Genomic DNA, 23,032 nt, shown 5'->3' with positions numbered 1-23,032 from the left:
GGATAGTAAGTGTGTGGTATTGAGTGTACTGGAATTATGTGGAGTGGGATTGCGTGTCATGGAGTGGGATTGTGTGTCTTGGAGAGAGATTATCTGGATTGGTATTTTGTGTTGTGGAGTGGTATGTAGTGGAGTTTGCTTATGTGGTGTGCTGTTAAATATTGTAGCATGGTGTGGAATTTTGTGGTGTAGATTGGATGTATGTGTTGTGTTGTGTAATTATTTTGTTGGCTGGAATTATGTAGTTTGTTGTTGAATTATGTGGTGTGGAATGAAAATGTATAGAGTTGAATTTGTGTGACGTGTAAGTGTGCGCTGTTGAGTGAAAATTATTTTGAGTGGTAATATGAGGTATGGTGTAAAGTGTAGTTTAGTGGAATGTTTCTACATGGCATAGACTGGATTTATGTGGAGTGTATTTATGCAATATGGCGTAGAGCATAATTATGTGGAGGTAAATTATGTGGTGCTGAGTGGTATTATGTGGAGTGTAATTATGTTTTGTGATGAATTGTGTGGGGATGAACTGTGGAATTGTGTGACGTGTGGAATTATGTGGTATGGTGTGGTGCATAATTGTGCGGAGTGGAATTATGTAGCATGTTGCAGAGTTGTATTTTGTGGAGGGTAATTATGCGTTTTGGAGTGTAGTGTAAATATGTTGAAGTATAATTATATAGGTTGAAGTGGAATTATGTGTAGTTTATTTGTGTTGTGTAAATGTAATTATGTGGTTTGGTGTGGTATTAAGTTGTGTGGAATGTTATTATGTGATGTGGAATTATGTGGTATGGAGTGAAGTGAAAATATGTTTTTTTGTTTTATTTTTAGGATTGTAATTAAGTGGTATAGAATGCTGTAGGGTTAAATTATTTATAGTAGAATTGTGTGGCATGGAATTATGAGATGTTCAATTGTGCTGTGTGTGGTAGACTTAGCATAGCTACCAAGGTTTTAAATTGCGATATGTGACATTTTCATAATTTCAGTGAAATTATGAGTGACATTTCAACGACTATGAGTTACACTTTCTTGTGAGCAAAATCAAGCAATTAAGAGGAGGGAAACATATAAATATTAGAAATTACACCCATTTGAGCAACTAGAAACTCTAAGAAAGTCACTGAACTAAAGTGCCCTAACAGCAGGCTACTAAAAACTGAGCAGAGTCAGACTGTGTGAATGTCCCCTATTATTACAGTTAAATTATGAAAACGTCACATTTACCAATCTGAAATCTTGCCATCTATGAGTGAATCAGTATGAAAATGTGCTCTAATTGAGGTGTATTCCTCTGTTCCCTCATGGTGACCAGCCTGCCAGGTGTCTTAGCAAACTTGCAAGCGCCAAGCAGTTTTCCATCAGCTACATGCTATACAAAATAAATACATAGGATGGTCTCTGCAGAAATCAGAGGTTTGCCTGTGCCAGGTTACACTTACTCCAGCACTTTAAAAGTGGCACTTCATTCAAGGTCCAATCAGGCCTCCCATAATGTCTGGTTACTCAGCATAGAAATGCTGCAAAGTTGTTTTTACATGCTAATCTGTGGTCAGATTAAACGTTCCAAATAGACCTGCTTTCATCTATGAGTAATCAGGCCATTTCTGGGATGCTAAAATCACAGTAAGACCCAGTGACTTACCCTCTAGTGCCTCCTCAGTGATCTTCTGTGTGAGGAAGGGTGCAACGGGGATCTAACATGTTTTAGGACTATGTGGTCTAGACTGCCCTGGTCTTTCGTCCATTTAGCCAGGAGTGCCTGGAGTGTGAGGAGGGGAAATAAAAGCCTGAAGCAGTATGTGCAGTGATGCCTCTGATGCTCCCAGACTAGAGTTAGGACACAGCTCCCTGCGCCACGGTAGGCACCTAGACCCTTGGCGCAATTAGTTTGAATGCTGAGCAAGGTCTGTAGGTGCATTAATAAAACACCTGCTGGACGAACGGGGACCGGAGGCCTCTTCTGTGTGTGTGTAAATTGGGCCTCACTGGCCTGCGACCAGCAGGCAGAGGCCCGAACTTGAGAGGCTGGATGAGGCAATATAGTAGACTGTTAGAGCATGCCTCTCGATGGACTCTAGTCAAAAGAGGAGCATTGAGGACCGCGGAGGGTCAATAGGCGTTGGATGGCTGACCACAGTAACAGCTAGAACTACGAGAGATGACTGGAGGCGCTAACCCTCTGAGGAGCAATAATTCATGGCAGTAAGGGGAAGGGAGGTTATGTCGTTGCACACCGAGAGTGTATTGTGCGGTATCAATACAATGTCACCTCGGTACAGTAACGCTTTCGGAAACCAATGTCGCTCATTTAGCAATTACTCAATGTAACACCCCTAATCAGTGCAGCTATATATCTATCTTGCATCTGAAGAACTAAATGCTCTGACACAGGTAAGAGTTACCAATACACCTAGGTCACAGGAGTTACGGGACCTTCACAATTAATGTTTTTGTTTTTCATTCCGGTATGTCTGCTGCTGAAAGTAGCTATTACCGCCATGTGAAAGTTTAAAGGAAAACAAGTAGGAATCAGCCTAGAAACAGACTCCCGCATCATATTCCTTTAATACTTACTCATCGTTATTTCCGTCCCCCAACAACATAACAGCAATGAAATTGGGCACTTCAGCGCTGTGGTGTCATTGTGTTGGAATCTTAGATCCCGGCTCCTCCATGCAGAGTGGCCGTTTTTGCACATCGCTCCCCGCAGGGAGGCGAAGGTTATCCCAGGTCACATCACCCACTCTAGAGCTCCGGTGCCCTTCTCAAGCCCCTAGCTCCCATCAGGAACCAGTCCTTGCATAGGTCGCACTTGAAACGGCTGACATCATAGGGCTGCCGGTGCATGGCGCACACCTGCAACAAATCCTCGCGCGACCTAACTGTATGGACTACTACGGAAATACGGCAAAATGTTGTGGGCATAGAAAAGGGACATTCATTACAGGACTACCACACAGGCAGCTGTACTGCATAACGAAATTTACCGCATCGGTTTAGGAGACAGGGGAAGTGTAAGAAAGTGGGTTTCTGTTGCAGTAACCCCCCACTTTTTGCCAGACCACTGATGCACTTTTACTTGATGTGCTCTGGTCCCTGCCAATCAGGTTCCCAGGGCCTGTGTTCTTTCCCCAAAACAAACCCAATTGGCATTTCTGGCACAGGTCAGTCCCTGGTAAATGGTACCACATGTACCCGGGACACTGTGACCAGAGAAGGCCTCTAAGGGCTGCAGCACTTATTGTGCCACCCTAAGACTACTACACTCACACACTGCCTTGTCAGGCTGCGTGTTTTGGTGCAGTACAAAGGGAAGAGTTGACATGGAACACATTCCTGTGTGCCATGCCAACAACCCATTGCCCTGGCATAGATCAGTCACTCCTCTAGTTGGGTGCACTATACCAGTGGCGAGGGCACAGATGCATGAGCCCTGAACCTCTACAGTGTCTAAGTCCATTCTTAGACATTGTAAGTGCAGTGCTACCATTAAGAGTATATGGTACTGGGAGTTTGTCATCACGAACTCCACAGCACCATAATGGCTACACTGAAAACTGAGTAGTTTGGTAACAAACTTCACAGCACATTAAATCCACACTGATACCAGTGTGGGATTTAATGAAAAATCCACACTGAGGGCATCTCAGAGATGCCCCCTGAACACGACCCCATGTCTAGTGTCCCGACTGAGTGGCTGCTTAGGTTGCCACCACCAGACATGTTTCTGGACCCCTGGGTCGAGAGCCTGCTGCTCTTGGGGCCCTGAAACAATGCACATCCTGGGAAAAGGTGCCAAGCCTCCTCCCCCAGGATGGGCAGGGTACATGAAGGGGAAGCTTCAAAGGTTTGCCACCTTTGTGAGCTTCCCCAGACCACTTGCTGCTTTCAGCAACTGGTCCCCACTGGTTCTGCCCCCCGCTTTGGGCAGGAGAACCGGCAGGAAAAACAAATGAGGAAGAGAGGTGTGCCCACCTCTGCCAACTCCACCTCTCAGGTGGGGGAGGCGAGGTGAAGCACAACTCTGAGTCCCCGCCATCTTGAGGATGGGGGCCCAACCAACCAGGGACAGGCTTGTGGCCCCCTCCCACTAGATGGTGGCATACCAGAGGGTGTACCCACCACAGGGAAGGGACCCATTGGTCCCTGCCCTCTGCCTACCTGTAACGCCCCTAAATCTAGTATTTAGGGGTCATCCTGAACCTTGCTTCCTCAGATCTATAAACAACAAGAAGAAAGGAAGAAGGACCGAACAGCTGTGCAGCCAGCTAACAAGAGGAAGACACTCACTGACTTGGCCCCAGCCCTACAGGCCTGTCTCCCCTCGAACTTGCTCCTGCGAGATCCCGGTGTGTCCTGTAGCCAGCAACCTCAAAAACCCCGGAGGACCTGCCTGCCTTCACTCCCAAAGACTGCTTCTCTTGTGAACCCCAGATTTGTTCAACTGCAACCTCTGACAGCAGCCGGCGACCTCGAATCCAGCCCACTCTGCACCTGCGGAACCCAACCCGATCTCGAGTGGAAAAACACCACGATGAGGTCACGCTAGTGATCCTGAACTGAGTTCTGGTGATCCCTGACCTGCCTCAAGCCTCTTGCCGATGCCTGCAGTCCAAATCCAGAAGGCCCCCCTAACCGCGACCAGGAGCTGGTAAGACGATCCGACCCCAAAAGGCACCCCTGCACCTGATGCCCCATGGCTTTGTATGTCCAAACCGACGGTGCCTAACCAACCCTTAACTTCCCAACTTACCTCTCGAAGTGGTGGTCGCACCCAGAAGTCCTCCGTCTCTCTGCCTGCAGTGCTTTTGCAAACCGGAGGTTCTTCATTGAAAACAACAGAGCTTCTGATGTCGAAACAGCACTCTGCACCCGGCCGCCTCAATGCCGCTGGGGGTGTACCTTTTGCACTATTTTGTTTCCCCATTTGCCCTCACCTAAACCCTTGCCAGCAGCCACCAACCGGAGGCCCCCTGTCCCCCATTGGAAAACATTGGGCCTCAACCCTCTGCACCCGGCCGTCCTAGTGCCGCTGAGGGTGTAGCAAGAATGCATCACTGACCCTGGGGGACCCCTGAGTCTAACCCCAGAACCTTAACTCCCACAGTCAATAACTTACCTGTGAACCGATAACCTGTTTTTCCTCCATAGGATAACATTGACTGTTGGACCCGGCCCTTTGGGCAGGTTCACCCCTAGACTTTTTGCTTTTTCCTAGCCTGTTTCTGGAACCTGGTGTTGGTGATTCTAGGCCTCTGCGCACTTTTTCACTGTGGTACAGTGTAAAGTGCTGGAGCTCTCTGTATGAAGGGGGAGTGACCTGCCCTCCCATAGGAATGAATGGGGAATATGTATGCCCATGGTAGTTCCTGATGTGTGGGGAGTGCAGGGTCGAGTTTGGTATGTATAAACTCGTGAGAATGAATGCTGCAAAATGATATATGCGGCATGACTGTGTCTAGTCTAGAAGTACTACGTTTGGAAGTTGGCATAATTGTGTAAGTTGGTGCTAGCGTGTGATTGGCTGGTGAGTCTGCCCAGGAGTGCCTGGGCCTGCTGGTGGATGGACTGTCCGGTTTGAGTAGGACAGGGTCTGCAGGGTCTGCAGGGTCTGCAAGGCCTCGGAGGAGGGGGTCTGAGTCAAGCCGTAGATGAACGGCCCCTCTGCTGTCAGGGATGGGAGGAAAGAGCGTCTGGTGGTGCCGGGCCGTGCCTGCCGCCCACCCTGCTGGCTCTCCATCCTGACGGCCCACTGTCACCTCAGGCCCTGAAGCTGTCAGGAAGACGAAAACCAGAAACATTCCAGTACTCAGGGCCCCTTGCACGAAGTACTTCAAAGGCATTTCTGTGTATAAGAAGGGGCTGTGTCTCCTTCCAAGTTGTTCTTGTTTTCAACTTGAATCTGCCAGGGGCTGCTGCTGCTTGAGCTCAGGGGAATCCCTGGGCTCTGCCCAGCCCTGGGCACCTGATGGACCGTCCTGGACTCCTGGGGGACCCTCTGCCTTGCCTGGGCTGTAGGGGGGACTTGGCTTTGCCCCTGGGGAAGCTCTGGGACCGTGGCAGCATGGAGGAGTTGCCTTTTCCTGTGGAGAGCGCTGGAGTTGATTTCTAGCGCCTGGAGGTGCTGTGCTTCCCCCTGAGCGCCTGGGAGCGCTCTGCCTGCTTTCTAGCGCTTTGGGGCGCTTCATTTTCCCCAAGCGCTTGAGAGCGCATTCTCTGGACTTTCTAGCGCTTAGGAGCGCTTTTCATGCTCGTTTATAGCGCTGGATGCGCTGAGGATTCCTGCCTGCATTGATTTAATTATTTACGAGTGCCCACCTCGATCTGCCGCGGAGAAAAACCACCACGAAGGGGCCGCGACGGGATTGGCCCGTGGATCGTCGTGTCATCGGCGAGGCCGCGCTGCCATTGGTTGGCGGCCTCGCGTCATGAGGGGCTCGTCGCCGGAGCCGCGACGTGATTGGCTGGGCCGCCCTGAGGCCGGTGGCACGAGGGATGAGGCGGAGGAGAAGCATGGCGGCGGGTCGGCCGGGCTCCCGTGAGCTGAAGGAACCCGGCGGCATTGGAGGAGGAGTGTGGTCGGCTCCTGGGGCTCCCGGGTGCAGAGGGAGCCCCGAGTGAAGGAGGAGCGGCAGGCGGAGACTTGCGGCGGGGGCCCGAGGCACATTGTCGGTGCCTGCCCCCACTGCGAGCGAAGGAGAGCCCCGCCCGCTGCCGGTGAAGAGACCCGGTCCCAGGGAGGGAGACCGGGCGAAGAGGAGCCCCCGCCGAGAACAGCCCGGTGAGTCAAGAGGGCTGGGGGGGCTCCGTGATGTTGCTGCTCCGCGAGGGAGCAGATGAGTTCTCGTGGTGCCGGTCGAGGCACCAAGGAAGGGCAGCCCCGAATGGCAGTGGGTCGCCCCACCGTGGTTGTAGAGCCGCGCGGGGGCTCTTGAGGGCCAGTGTTGATGTTGAGCCCTGCAAGGCTCCAACGAGGGGGCAGAAGAGCCAGGAGGGGCGCCGGGACATATTGTCGGTGTCCGCCCCTCCCCAGTAGCGCGAGCTCGCGCTTCCTGCAGTGTGAAGCCACGAGGGCTTCAAGGGCGGCCCCGGTTGGCAGTGGGTCGCCCCAACGCTTGGAGAGTCCAGCGAGGCTCATGGGGGCACCATTGTTTTAAGAGCCTGTGTGGCTCCAACGTTTGGCATGTTGCTTTAGAGCCTCTGTGGCTCCAACGTCTGGGGCATGTGCGTTATGCCCAGAGCCTGTGTGGCTCCAGCAGTGGCGCAGTTGGCGCCTAAGGGCCAGTGAGGGCCCTGGCGCAGTTCTGTTGTTCTCCAGGTGCCCAGCACTTAGTGGGCATCTGCCACGTTTAGGCTTTTTGTACTTTGAGACCGGCACCCTGACACTGAGACTCAGGGCGTCTGAGCCCCAACAAGGCCGTTGGCCTAGGGACTGCCACAGGTAGTGGCTTATGTGAGTTGCTGCGCAAGTATATGGTTATTGCACCTCTGAATGTGATCTCTTGCATCATGTGTTATTCCTGCACCTCTGAAGGTTTTTAGGCCTCATGTGATTTTTGCGCTATTGTATTACACTTGACACCTCTGAATGTTTTATGCATTATGTGTCTTTCTTTTCCTGCGCTGCACCTCTGAATGTTTAGTCATCATGTGTCTTCTTGCGCTGCACCCTGAATGTATTTTATTGCATCATGTGCTTTATTCTTCACACCTCTGAATGCTTTAGGCATCATGTGTGTCTCTTTCTTTACCACTCCTCTGAATGTATATTCATGCATCATGGGTAATGTGTTCTGATTTATACCCCTAAGTGGATTTTATCCTTAGGTGGTTGTCCTTTTTAATACAGGGGGTCCTAGTGAGGTCCTGGTTCCCTGCGTGACATGCTCCTAAGGGGTTTAGGGTTGCGTAGTGTGTACTTACCTGTTCCCAGTAGTTACTGGATGTGATTCATAACTGTTACTTTGTGCTACAGTGATTTTATATTCTTTTATTCTAATTTCTGACAAGTAGTGCTATTTCTAAAAGTGCTGATTACGACAGTGGCCTATGTGGCCCTGTCTTGTAAATAATCCCTTATGAATGTTGCCGTGCCAATTGGCACAATGTACATGTGTGATGTTTATCTGATATGTGTTTTACAATACAAAAGTTATTTTTATAATAACCTTGTGTGGAGTCTCTTTTGTGGTGTACCTAGTATGTTGTTGCTGTTGTGCGCTGACGCAAATGCTTTACACATTGCCTCCGAGTTTAGCCTTACTGCTTGTGCCAAGCTACCAAGGGGGTGAGCAGGGGTTATCTTGGCGTGTGACTTCCTTGCCCTGACTAGATTGGTGGTTTCTGCCTGGCTTTGGCGTCCGCCTTAGCCTACCAGAAATAGCCAGTTCTAACATTGGTGGTAGCGGTGGGATTTGGACTTGCGTTTGCGCAGTGCCATAGCGACAACTGGCTACATTACAAAACTCTGCAATTTTGTTCAGATAGTCACATGTTTGGGATTATTGTTTTTGATTTTTTTCCTCAAGAGTGTCATTTTCAAATGTGTTCCTGCGCTTTATGTTTAGTGGCAGATGAGAGAAAGTGACAGGGCGGGACGCCAGTAGAGGGGAGGTTCCCATAGATTAGGAATTCCTTGCTGGGTCCCGTGTCCAATCCCAAATCCTGTACCTGTGGGGGTAGATGGAAGAGAGGGAGTGTGAGGAGAAATGACTAGCTCAGGAGGGTGGTTATCGCCTGAGTGTAGTGTGTGTGTCTGGATTCCCCAGTGTGGTAGGATCCAGTGGTGGCAGCTTAAATTTGTCCAGTGCGTGTGAAATCCCATTCCCCGCTCCCAGAGTTTGGTACCTGTGTCACTTGTGGTCAGGTTGAGGAATCAGGGGTGGTAGAAACTGCCTTACCAGTCCGAGGGGGGAGTGTGTGGATGGGTGGTGTCTTGAACTGGAGGAGCTGGTGTGAGTTTTTTTAAAGGAGCTTGCACGTGAGGTGTACCTCTGGTGGTGTGCAGGAGGTCCTGCAGAGGAACTGGACAAGAAGGTGTATGTCTGGCGGTGTGCTAGATGTCTTGCAGAGGCATTAGGAAGTGATTCTAAAAGGAGTGGCTTGTGTATCTGATGATCCTGTGAAGGGGAAGAGGTTCATGTGTAACCCAACTAGATCCCATTAGGATGATAGGGGTGTAGGGGCTCACGTCCTGTCTCAGTGGAGGCGGAGTGAGTGTGGGACGGTGTGACCCACGTTGGCCCGAAACCCTATCTCAGGGCCCGGAGGGTTCCCTAAGGGAGCGCCAGGTCAGGGGCCTAGGCTGTACATACAGGTCATTTGAGGAGGATCTTCCTGTGTCTAGAGGACGGGGAGTGTCTGTAACCGGAACTCCGGCGGTCCTAGTGTTGGGCAGTACCGCTCCTAAGTGGAGGGTGCAGAAGTCCTGGCTCGCTGAGCATTTGACCGTCTAGAGTGCTTGACCATTTGGGGGGGCCTCTGGAGGTCGTTCCCCGAGGAGGGGGGAAAGCCGGGTTGGGGTTGTGGCCTGACCTGGGAGGAGTACTGGAGGAAAGTGTGTCACTGATACGCCGCTGGCGTGTGCTCTGTCTAGCCTTGGACATACTGAGAATCACCCTGTGATAGGGAGTACTGGAGGAAAGTGTGTCACTGATACGCCGCTGGTGTGTGCTCTGTCTAGCCTCGGACATACTGAGAATTACCCTGTGATAGGGAGTACTGGAGGAGGGTGTGTCGCTGATACGCCGCTGGCGTGTGCTCTGTCTAGCCTGAGACATACTGGGCCTGTAGTAATTGAACTGGAAGGGGGTGCAGAGGGACGGTGTCCTTACTTCTGACCCCGGTGCAACCTGAGGGTTTAGATCTTAGGTTGGGAGATTAGGAAACTTCTAGGTCAAGAGGAATCTCTGCCCAAGTGGATCAGCTGAAGAGACTGAGGGGGCTGCCCTAGCTGTGTGATCTGGGGCTCACCTGCAGTTTGTTGTTTCCACTAAGGTAGAGGAAAGGGGGCTTTGCTGTATGCTGTGTCCCCCCACCTGCTTGAAGAGGAACTGTGCTGTGTGCTTTGTGCCTCAGGAGTGAAATAGTTTCCAGGTGGTAGACCAGTGACGGAGTGAGGTCCTGATCTGGTAGGAGAATTGTGTTCTGGTGAGTGCTTCTCTGTGAGGGTGCGGAAACCCAGAAGTAGAGGTAGGGTGGGGCATTCTTGCCCGAGACCTCTGGTCAGCTTGGGGGTGTGGACCCTAGGTTGTTGGATCAGTGGTAGTTGTAGCTACACTGAGAGAGAGAGTGGAGAATGGCTATTGTGTGCCAGGGGTTATTGCCCCCCGCTCTGTGGATTGGTTAGGACCTGTGATTTGGATGGTCTTGGCTGTGGATGACTAGGGAGTACCAGTGGGGTGTCCTAGTTGTGTCAGAGAGTTATTGTTTAGAGGTAACCAGGTAGGTTCAGAGTGGCGAAAAACCGGAGGTTGTCCCTGCCGTGCAGGTCCGGGTCCGTGTTTTTTGTCGCCCAAAGCAGTGAAGCCCATCAGTGGAGTGATTGGTCTACCCTGCGTTTTGGCTGGAAGGGGGCTGTGTTGGACCCGGCCCTTTGGGCAGGTTCACCCCTAGACTTTTTGCTTTTTCCTAGCCTGTTTCTGGAACCTGGTGTTGGTGATTCTAGGCCTCTGCGCACTTTTTCACTGTGGTACAGTGTAAAGTGCTGGAGCTCTCTGTATGAAGGGTGAGTGACCTGCCCTCCCATAGGAATGAATGGGGAATATGTATGCCCATGGTAGTTCCTGATGTGTGGGGAGTGCAGGGTCGAGTTTGGTATGTATAAACTCGTGAGAATGAATGCTGCAAAATGATATATGCGGCATGACTGTGTCTAGTCTAGAAGTACTACTTTTGGAAGTTGGCATAATTGTGTAAGTTGGTGCTAGCGTGTGATTGGCTGGTGAGTCTGCCCAGGAGTGCCTGGGCCTGCTGGTGGATGGACTGTCCGGTTTGAGTAGGACAGGGTCTGCAGGGTCTGCAAGGCCCCGGAGGAGGGGGTCTGAGTCAAGCCGTAGATGAACGGCCCCTCTGCTGTCAGGGATGGGAGGAAAGAGCGTCTGGTGGTGCCGGGCCGTGCCTGCCGCTCACCCTGCTGGCTCTCCATCCTGACGGCCCACTGTCACCTCTGGCCCTGAAGCTGTCAGGAAGATGAAAACCAGAAACATTCCAGTACTCAGGGCCTCTTGCACGAAGTACTTCAAAGGCATTTCTGTGTATAAGAAGGGGCTGTGTCTCCTTCCAAGTTGTTCTTGTTTTCAACTTGAATCTGCCAGGGGCTGCTGCTGCTTGAGCTCAGGGGAATCCCTGGGCTCTGCCCAGCCCTGGGCACCTGATGGACCGTCCTGGACTCCTGGGGGACCCTCTGCCTTGCCTGGGCTGTAGGGGGGACTTGGCTTTGCCCCTGGGGAAGCTCTGGGACCGTGGCAGCATGGAGGAGTTGCCTTTTCCTGTGGAGAGTGCTGGAGTTGATTTCTAGCGCCTGGAGGCGCTGTGCTTCCCCCTGAGCGCCTGGGAGCGCTCTGCCTGCTTTCTAGCGCTTTGGGGCGCTTCATTTTCCCCAAGCGCTTGAGAGCGCTTTCTCTGGACTTTCTAGCGCTTAGGAGCGCTTTTCATGCTCGTTTATAGCGCTGGATGCGCTGAGGATTCCTGCCTGCATTGATTTAATTATTTACGAGTGCCCACCTCGATCTGCCGCGGAGAAAAACCACCACGAAGGGGCCGCAACGGGATTGGCCCGTGGATCGTCGTGTCATCGGCGAGGCCGCGCTGCCATTGGTTGGCGGCCTCGCGTCATGAGGGGCTCGTCGCCGGAGCCGCGACGTGATTGGCTGGGCCGCCCTGAGGCCGGGGGCACGAGGGATGAGGCGGAGGAGAAGCATGGCGGCGGGTCGGCCGGGCTCCCGTGAGCTGAGGGAACCCGGCGGCATTGGAGGAGGAGTGTGGTCGGCTCCTGGGGCTCCCGGGTGCAGAGGGAGCCCCGAGTGAAGGAGGAGCGGCAGGCGGAGACTTGCGGCGGGGGCGCGAGGCACATTGTCGGTGCCTGCCCCCACCGCGAGCGAAGGAGAGCCCCGCCCGCTGCCGGTGAAGAGACCCGGTCCCAGGGAGGGAGACCGGGCGAAGAGGAGCCCCCGCCGAGAACAGCCCGGTGAGTCAAGAGGGCTGGGGGGGCTCCGTGATGTTGCTGCTCCGCGAGGGAGCAGATGAGTTCTCGTGGTGCCGGTCGAGGCACCAAGGAAGGGCGGCCCCGAATGGCAGTGGGTCGCCCCACCGTGGCTGTAGAGCCGCGCGGGGGCTCTTGAGGGCCAGTGTTGATGTTGAGCCCTGCAAGGCTCCAACGAGGGGGCAGAAGAGCCAGGAGGGGCGCCGGGACATATTGTCGGTGTCCGCCCCTCCCCAGTAGCGCGAGCTCGCGCTTCCTGCAGTGTGAAGCGACGAGGGCTTCAAGGGCGGCCCCGGTTGGCAGTGGGTCGCCCCAACGCTTGGAGAGTCCAGCGAGGCTCATGGGGGCACCATTGTTTTAAGAGCCTGTGTGGCTCCAACGTTTGGCATGTTGCTTTAGAGCCTCTGTGGCTCCAACGTCTGGGGCATGTGCGTTATGCCCAGAGCCTGTGTGGCTCCAGCAGTGGCGCAGTTGGCGCCTAAGGGCCAGTGAGGGCCCTGGCGCAGTTCTGTTGTTCTCCAGGTGCCCAGCACTTAGTGGGCATCTGCCACGTTTAGGCTTTTTGTACTTTGAGACCGGCACCCTGACACTGAGACTCAGGGCGTCTGAGCCCCAACAAGGCCGTTGGCCTAGGGACTGCCACAGGTAGTGGCTTATGTGAGTGCTGCGCAAGTATATGGTTATTGCACCTCTGAATGTGATCTCTTGCATCATGTGTTATTCCTGCACCTCTGAAGGTTTTTAGGCCTCATGTGATTTTTGCGCTATTGTATTACACTTGACACCTCTGAATGTTTTATGCATTATGTGTCTTTCTTTTCCTGCGCTGCACCTCTGAATGTTTAGTCATCATGTGTCTTCTTGCGCTGCACCCCTGAATGTATTTTATTGCATCATGTGCTTTATTCTTCACACCTCTGAATGCTTTAGGCATCATGTGTGTCTCTTTCTTTACCACTCCTCTGAATGTATATTCATGCATCATGGGTAATGTGTTCTGATTTATACCCCTAAGTGGATTTTATCCTTAGGTGGTTGTCCTTTTTAATACAGGGGGTACTAGTGAGGTCCTGGTTCCCTTCGTGACATGCTCCTAAGGGGTTTAGGGTTGCGTAGTGTGTACTTACCTGTTCCCAGTAGTTACTGGATGTGATTCATAACTGTTACTTTGTGCTACAGTGATTTTATATTCTTTTATTCTAATTTCTGACAAGTAGTGCTATTTCTAAAAGTGCTGATTACGACAGTGGCCTATGTGGCCCTGTCTTGTAAATAATCCCTTATGAATGTTGCCGTGCCAATTGGCACAATGTACATGTGTGATGTTTATCTGATATGTGTTTTACAATACAAAAGTTATTTTTATAATAACCTTGTGTGGAGTCTCTTTTGTGGTGTACCTAGTATGTTGTTGCTGTTGTGCGCTGACGCAAATGCTTTACACATTGCCTCCGAGTTTAGCCTTACTGCTTGTGCCAAGCTACCAAGGGGGTGAGCAGGGGTTATCTTGGCGTGTGACTTCCTTGCCCTGACTAGATTGGTGGTTTCTGCCTGGCTTTGGCATCCGCCTTAGCCTACCAGAAATAGCCAGTTCTAACATTGACCATTTTCTTCCAAAAAGTGTGGAGTTTTGAAATCTAAAAATATTCTTTAAAAATCGCACGAATAACCAAAACATATTTACTTACCTGTCTGCAGGAAATGTCCCAGTGCTGAATCTAGGTATCCAGCACTGAGTTAGAAAAGTAACGTAAAAAGTAACTTACCTGTAATTTACTGAACAAACCTATTCATTTCAATGTACTGTATTTGCTAAGCATTGCAACCTACTGCATCCCCTATAAAGCAAACAAAGTACAATTCCTATTGTATGTTCAAACTATTCTACAATCAGCAACCTATTAGTGTAAAGTATTTAATGCTTACCTGTGCCAGGCTTGCTTGGTTCTAAAAATAAAACAACAGTATATATTTTTATACAAAAACAATTGGCCTAGAGTTCAGTTCTTGAGTGTGTGAATTCATTTGCTGACTGAGTGTGTACACCAAATGCTTAACACTGTCCTCTGATACTACCTTACTGCTCAACAACTCTATCACAATTAGAGAGTAAGGTTCTATCTAAATTTAACCTCTGCCTACCTCTGGAGTCACCTGGACTATATACACACTATACTTCATGTTGGTGTAGTATATATAGAGCCAGTTTCCTACATAAAGCACCAGAAAACAGACGGGCCACATGGAAATTATATTACACCAGCATTGATTAGCAGCACTGGTACCCGAGGAGGCACGATGCCTGTTGTGCATGATTTTGCATTTCAGTGCGGTGATGTGTATCACTACACTTAAATGTGTTAGTCTAATGCCAGATGCGTGGTACTTGGCAGGGCTGAATTAGGTGGCGTGGATTTGGACAAGCTGTGCACGCTGAGGGCCTCATTTATGAGAAATGACGCATCGCTGCGTGAAAGCAGCGATGCGTCACTTCTCAGTGCGCACTCCTTGCGACATTCCTGATGCGTCATATTTAATGTATGACGCATCATGTCGCAAGGAGTTACAGATACGTCAGTATTTCTGACGTATCTGTAAGCGCAAAAGTGACGCATTGCTGGAGTGTGTCACAAAAGTGACGCAACTCCATCAATGTGTCCTTTCACATGGGGCAGGCCCCATGTGAAAGGGCCTGCGTCAGTCTTACGCCTGCTGTGAGGCAGGCGCAAGATTTTGACGCAATGGCGTCCTAAAAGTGACGCAGTGAAATTTCATAGATTTCACTGCGTCACTTCTACGACCCTTCCTTGCGTCAGTACGCCCCCCTTGCATACATTATACCTGGCGCAGGTATAATGTGGCGCAGAGGTTTACAAAGCGACGCATCTACCTAGATGCGTCACTTTGTAAATATGGTGCAACAAGGCACATTTTTTACGCTGCTGGTGCGTCACAAAAAATGACGCACCGGCGGCATAAAAGTGACGCATGGCCTCATAAATGAGGCCCTAAGGCTTTTATGTCATGGGATATAAAGTGGATGTTTGTCGATTTTTCTTTGTAAAAATAATACACTTACAAGCCATCTAACATGACAAACTCAAGATCTCTGTTATGTTTGTGGAGCTTTGAGCCCTATTCCCACTGTGTCAGGTTCTTCATTACTTAAGTGCCCTAGCTGCATTACTTTTTAGTCAGCCACATTGAACCGAAGCTGCCTCGTCCTGGACCCCTTTCCTGGCTTTTCTGAATCAAGCCTCACTCTGAATCGTCTGTCAGCTCATTCAAAGCTCATTCAAGTGCACATTCAGGGCCTCATTTATGTTTTGTTTGCCATAGGGCAGCGCAGCAGGCCTTGCTGCTGCGCTGCACTATGGCAAAAGAAAAGGGCAGGAATGGCCTGCATCTATTAGATACAGCTCATTCCTGTCCCTTTCCGGCACTGGTGCACAATCGACTGCCGTGCTGCAACGCAGGTACCTTTGCACCATGGTGCAAGGGTGCCTGTGTTGCAGGAATGATTATTTTTGTACGGGAAACCGTCCTGCACAAAAACAATCAACAGAGGCTTTTTCCTCCTTCTATGTGTGCAGCAGAATGCAGCAGCACACGTAGAAAGAGGAAAAACAAGGAGAAATAAAGCTATTTCTTCTTGTTGTGCCTCCCTTACGCCTCCATATGTTTTCGGCTCTGCCTTGGACTTACAATTTCGCGTAAATCTGGGGCAGTGTCAAAAAGCCATGGATGTTGCTGGGACCGCCCCCAGGAACACCCATGGAACGCCCCTTTCACACAGTTTTCTGCCTGAAAGGGGCACATATTTATAAGGCCATGAAAAGCCACGTACATGGCTTTACGCGGCCTTCTAAATATGCCAGTGGCACATTGCGCCACCGGAATGTCAAAAAAGTGACGTTCGGGCGGCACAATAGTGCCGGAAGGGCCTCATAAATGAGGCCTATTGTCTTCTTATCATCATTGCCAAGTTTAAAAGAAGCCCTGGAATGGGACATAGGTTGGTAGTCTACTCCTTGTTACATTTTTTGTTAAGATTTCCATAGAACCAGCTTCAGACTAAAATCGTAGGTTTTCATTAAACAAGATTGCCATTGGCCAGCACTTGTAGATCTCCAGGCTCCTTCTCCATTTACAATAGATGAACTTAGCACATTCGCAATGGGTGTGTTTGATTTGCTAGAGGCTCTCTATTATGACACTGCTGCTACTACATTGATAATTGCAAAAAACACAACTGATGGACAGAATGCAGAACAATGTCTTACATTCACCCCAGTACAAAGATCTGGGCCTAATTCCATCGTTTTTTTGCACTCCACACCACCCTAGGTCAGACACTGGCTATATGCAAATCAGCCTTGACCCTGTGCCTCATGGGAACAGTCCAGCCCGAACTACCAAGCCATGTCTTTCCTAGACCGGAATCAAGCATCCAAGGACCGGTTTCTGGCTATCAGCCTTCTTGAGCCTGGATAGTTTGACTCCAGTGATGTGGAGAGCCTGGGACTCACGTCTGAGCATACCCAGGCCACTCGGGGTGAAAATTGCAAAAAACACAGTTGATGGACAGAATGCAGAACAATGTCTTACATTCACCCCAGTACAAAGATCTGGGCCTAATTCCATCGTTTTTTTGCACTCCACACCACCCTAGGTCAGACACTGGCTATATGCTAATCAGCCTTGACCCTGTGCCTCATGGGAACAGTCCAGCCCGAACTACCAAGCCATGTCTTTCCTAGACCGGAATCAAGCATCCAAGGACCAGTTTCTGGCTATCAGCCTTCTTCAGCCTGGATAGCTTGACTCCAGTGATGTGGAGAGCCTGGGACTCACGTCTGAGCATACCCAGCCCACTCGGGGTGAAAATTGCAAAAAACACAGTTGATGGACAGAATGCGGAACAATGTCTTACATTCACCCCAGTACAAAGATCTGGGCCTAATTCCATCGTTTTTTTGCACTCCACATCACCCTAGGTCAGACACTGGCTATATGCAAATCAGCAACCACCCCCTTTTGTTCCGCTTTTGGCCACCATAAGTGTGGCAGGGTATACTCAGACGTGAGTCCCTTGCTCACGTTGCCACTGGATTCAAGCAAGCCGGGCTGAAGACGGCTTGAATGCCAGAAACCGGTCCTCGGAAGCTTGTTTCCGGTCCAGGGAAGACATGGCTTGGCAGTTCGGGCTGGACTGTTCCCATGAGGCACAGGGTCAGACTGATTTGCATATAGCCATGTCTGAACTGGGGTGGCAGAGTGGGCTAAAGAACAGTGATGGATTAAACCCAGATCTTTTGACTGGGTGTGAGTGTTTGATTGATTCAGATGCTCCGTCCATCGCCACCCCCTTTTGTTCCGCTTTTGGCCACCATAAGTGTGGCAGGGTATACTCAGACGTGGATCCCTTGCTCACTTTGCCACTGGATTCAAGCAAGCCGGGCTGAAGACGGCTGGAATGCCAGAAACCGGTCCTCTGAAGCTTGTTTCCGGTCCAGGGAAGACATGGCTCGGCAGTTCGGGCTGGACTGTTCCCATGAGGCACAGGGTCAGACTGATTTGCATATAGCCATGTCTGAACTGGGGTGGCAGAGTGGGCTAAAGAACGGTGATGGATTAAAGCCAGATCTTTTGACTGGGTGTGAGTGTTTGATTGATTCAGATGCTCCGTCCATCACCACCCCCTTTTGTTCCGCTTTTGGCCACCATAAGTGTGGCAGGGTATACTCAGACGTGAGTCCCTTGCTCACTTTGCCACTGGATTCAAGCAAGCCGAGCTGAAGACGGCTGGAATGCCAGAAACCGGTCCTCGGAAGCTTGTTTCCGATCCAGGGAAGACATGGCTTGGCAGTTCGGGCTGGACTGTTCCCATGAGGCACAGGGTCAGACTGATTTGCATATAGCCATGTCTGCACTGGGGTGGCAGAGTGGGCTAAAGAACGGTGATGGATTAAACCCAGATCTTTTGACTGGGTGTGAGTGTTTGATTGATTCAGATGCTCCGTCCATCACCACCCCCTTTTGTTCCGCTTTTGGCCACCATACGTGTGGCAGGGTATACTCAGACGTGAGTCCCTTGCTCACTTTGCCACTAGATTCAAGCAAGCCGGGCTGAAGACCGCTGGAATGCCAGAAACCGGTCCTCGGAAGCTTGTTTCCGGTCCAGAGAAGATATGGCTTGGCAGTTCGGGCTGGACTGTTCCCATGAGGCACAGGGTCAGACTGATTTGCATATAGCCATATCTGAACTAGGGGGGCAGAGTGGGCTAAAGAACGGTGATGGATTAAACCCAGATCTTTTGACTGGGTGTGAGTGTTTGATTGATTCAGATGCTCCGTCCATCACCACCCCCTTTTGTTCCGCTTTTGACCACCATAAGTGTGGCAGGGTATACTCAGACGTGAGTCCCTTGCTCACTTTGCCACTGGATTCAAGCAAGCCGGGCTGAAGACGGCTGGAATGCCAGAAACCGGTCCTCGGAAGCTTGTTTCCGGTCCAGGGAAGACATGGCTTGGCAGTTCGGGCTGGACTGTTCCCATGAGGCACAGGGTCAGACTGATTTGCATATAGCCATGTCTGAACTGGGGTGGCAGAGTGGGCTAAAGAACGGTGATGGATTAAACCCAGATCTTTTGACTGGGTGTGAGTGTTTGATTGATTCAGATGCTCCGTCCATCACCACCCCCTTTTGTTCCGCTACTACATTGATAGGCATATTTATCAAGGTTTTGCATCGTCCTTGTGCCGCTCAAGGAGACTCTAGGGTGGCGCAAAACCTAAATGTTATTGATAAAGCCACGCAAACTTGGGCCTGAGTGACTTGATAAATTTAGAGTAACGCATGACAGCACACATCACTGCTTTGCATTACTCTGTGACACATTCACCCATGGATTTTAATACACTCCCAGATTTACCAACATTGGTAGACCTAGGAATGCGCCAGAATGGTATGCCTCCTGACGAGAGGCACAACAAGGAGAAATATCTTTATTTCTCCTAGTTGTTTCCTCTTTCCATGTAAATTCTGCAGCACACTTAGAAATGAGGAAAATGCCTCTGAGGATTGTTTTTGTGCAAGAAAGTGTCCCTTCCTGCACAAAAACAATCCTGCCTACAACACAGGTACCTTTGCAGCATGATGCAAGGGGGCCTGCATTGGCGCTAGCCAGGCAAAAATGCGACAGCACTAGGAAATAACAGGAATTTGCCTTATAATGGTAAATATGGTAAATATGGTGCATTTCTATCCTTTTCCTCTCACGTAGTGCAGCGCTGCTAGGTGACTTGCTGCGTTGTGTGAATTTTTGATAAATATGGCCCTTACTTTATAGCTGGTTGACTTTTAAATGTCAGGAATGCTTTAACCTCTTCGCCGCTGGGCTAATTCCCCAGCGGAGTGGAGGGAGGGGGGCCGCGCGCAATGCCACGGTACTCATGACGAGCATTGCTCGTCATGCTGCACAGCGGAGCTGTGGTCATGACGAGCTGAGCTTGTCATGACTCCGCCCACTCCTGTGGAACGCCCGCACAGGAGGCGAATTAGCCCCACGTGGGCGTTCCGCAGCAGTTATGACAAGCTCAGCTGAGCTCGTCATAAGCGCCGAAGGGGATTAAAGGGCTTTCACTTACATCATATTGACAACAAGAAGGCAGCTTGAGTTGTGTATGATGTTACAAAGAATACAACTGTTATAGCCACCCAACCTACTGGTGCTTTTAAACATAGAGGCATAAGTCCCCCATTGCAAAATGGCACCCAACATTGGGAAAGATAGCTGTTCCACCTTGAAGGTGAGTTAATGTTAAACTGTGATGCTATTGCAATTTATTTCGAACTGTTTTGTGCAACATGGACCGTGCTATACCAATAGAATATAATATTCAATGAACTGACTACCCCACAGTGTCTTAGCCCTGACAAACATGCCTGCTGGATTAAACCATTGCACTGGCCAGAATCCTCTAAATATAGCAATCCCATCCCTTTGAACTAATTCCTGGCTCTCTTTCTGCTGTCTCCTCCCTGGGCTGTTGCAAACAAGTGTGCCCTGTTTAGACTGCATGCCGACCCCATGCCACTTGTGTGTGGGCTTGTTCTTTTCAAGATGGCGCTGAGTGGGCCTTTTAAAGTTTCTTCTGAAGCTCTGCCACTGCCCTCGGGCTTACTCTCTTCAACTTCAGCAGTTCAAAGATGTTGTGGTCCAAACAGCAAAATTATTGGAAATCCATGTATCCTGCTTTGTCCATCATTTCAATGGGCAGTGAGTCACAGGGTCAGACAGAAACCCTCATTTTGTGTTCTGATCCTGCCCAATGCCTGCCTGGGCGTGCTGGCCATTTGACACATCAGTGGCAGCCACAGATGCATCACAGGTTATTTTGTGGTACTACTTCTGGGGATATCTCATCTACTGAGAGAAGAAATTAAAAGGAACGCTCATTCACCTAGTCCCATTTGACAATATTTCAGGTTTGCTTTCATGGTAATACTTGAGACATCAAGTGATTTCTTTCATATCGGTAAAATGCGATGCAAGTTACATTTTTGAAATATTAAAAAATCGGACATATATGTGCTTTCAGGTTTTTTGTACTAGATTCTCTACAGGGAGAATTATTAATTGAGCCAAATTTGTATGTTACCGACATCTTGAGTCATTTAGATAAGTTGCATGTATTAACTAGCTTCAATTATCTTATTGTGATGACTTCAATAATTGAATACGAGTATTTAAAAATCATGTTGATCTAAGAACTCCTGAATAAAATATGGAGCCCGATCACTATTTGGTTTTGGAACAATTGTAGACAAAGTCAAAAGGTCTCAATTATGAAATGATGAGCTACTTGCCTTGTCAACGCTTTTTGATGGAGTTAAAAATGTTTACATTTATAAGTTAAAATGTACAAAACTTCAGTAGGAAGTGCAAAAAAGCATGCGATCAGTCCAACAGGCAGCCCTGCAGGTGGTTAGACCTAGACCCCACTAGAACTTACCTGCAACTACTCTATCTGGTCAAGGCCGTTTTGGACCCGTCTTTAACGTCTCTCACACCTGCTCTCTTGCCATTCATGCCTTTCTCTTGACCTCTGTTATTGCCACTGTCCTTATGTTCTGTACCCTGCTTGTCTCTGTTGTCCTCGAGTGTGCCTTTTGTTTTATCACTATTTGTCAGTTTCTCATCGTTCATGTTTATGTCATCGTTTTTCATCATCCGTGTCCTTGTTTCTTGCCTCCGTTGATCACCGTTTTTGATACTGTGTTTCACTGTTCTCTTCGTTTGTGCCCTTGCTTTTTTACCACTGTTTGTCACCATTTTATCATAATTTTCCCAGTTTTCTCACTGTTTTTGCCTTGTTTTGCCACCATTTTTCTAATCGTTTGTACCCTTGCTTTTTGCCAGTTAGTCACCATTGTCACTGTTTTGCCATTGTTTGTCAATGTTTCTTAGCTTGTTTGTGATGTGACCGTTGTTTTGCCTCTGTTGTGCTTTGTGCCTGCTGTCTTCTGCCCCTTCCCGCCCTTTCTGCTCCTCCTACTTCCACCATGCCACTCTTTATTTGCTCCTCACGCATCTGCTGGTGTCATCCCACTCTCCCCTTCTCTCTCTTCCTGTCCCCCAGCCCCTCCAGACCCACCCACGACCCCTTGCACTCCTCTCCCCTCCTCGGACCTACTTAATGGCAGCCACACTGCGGATGTGCAGTGGGCATGCGCAGCAGGAATGCCGCTGGCATACAAAAGGTATGTGTAGCAAAGTGGAGTAATATGCAGTGAGGCTGCTTGGGCTTCACTATGCAGTACTCTCAAAATACCCCAAATAGGTCCTTTGGATTCACACTAATAAATCCCTAGCTCAGTCCTGGTACTGTGGCACAGAGCAGGCAGGCTTTACTAGAGAAGCACGTTAGGCATCTTAGAGTAATGGTCAATAAGTAATTGACAGGACTCTAAATAAATCTGACAATGATTTATAAAAATAAAGCTGATTTTTTATATAAAATTAGACACCGAAACAAAAGCAATCGTGTGAGTATAATTGGAGTTATGGATTTTTAAAGGAAAAATAAATCAGTGTATTTTACTCCTGCAAAAATGTTAACGTTAATGTCAATGGGAAATCATACTTGTGACAATCGGTCACGTGCAGGTCGAAATCAGTGGAAACCACTGGATAGTAAGGTAATGGGTCCCACGACCAGGGTCCGACACTGACAGTCGGTTGAATTTTACCTGGCTCATAGGGCCCAGATGCAGAGTTGTCCTGGCTGTCCCTGGTGCTGAAGTTGGAGCTGCTGGTTTGCTACTTTTACTGCTCAGGCAGTGCTGGTGAAGAAAGGGGTGAGCAAAAACTCAACAACAGGGGTGGGTTGAAGATTCTGCGGGGTTCCCTCGAGACACAACCACAAAGTTAGTGGTAGCCAGATTGGCCAACAACAAGCCTTGGCAGCGGCAAGCTCAGCCTAAGTTACTTACACGTCCTGGAGACTGGAGTAAAATGTTAGCCACCTGAAATTTGAAGGAGGTCTGGACTACATTTCCCACAATGCACTAGACAATTGACGTTTGTGTGATCCCTTGGTGGGCCTGATGGCCAGTGATTTTTTGGTTCCAGGAGCATGCTCTACCTGCGGGCTTCAGGGGACTAGTACCTCTAGTCCAAGGGCATTCTGGTGTTGCCTTTGGCTCTCAGAGAGGTTCCTCTTTCCTTTGGAACTGGTCTCTTGTCTAGGATGAGTTACAGTTGTGCAGTTGCAGGGTGGTTACCACAGTTGCAGGCTATCACACATTTGCTTTGTGCAGG

This window comes from Lissotriton vulgaris, chromosome 11 (assembly GCF_964263255.1).
Source record: "Lissotriton vulgaris chromosome 11, aLisVul1.2, whole genome shotgun sequence".
Lineage (NCBI taxonomy): Eukaryota > Metazoa > Chordata > Amphibia > Caudata > Salamandridae > Lissotriton > Lissotriton vulgaris.
The sequence above is the reverse complement of the archived record's forward strand: the minus strand, read 5'-3'. Positions refer to the sequence as shown.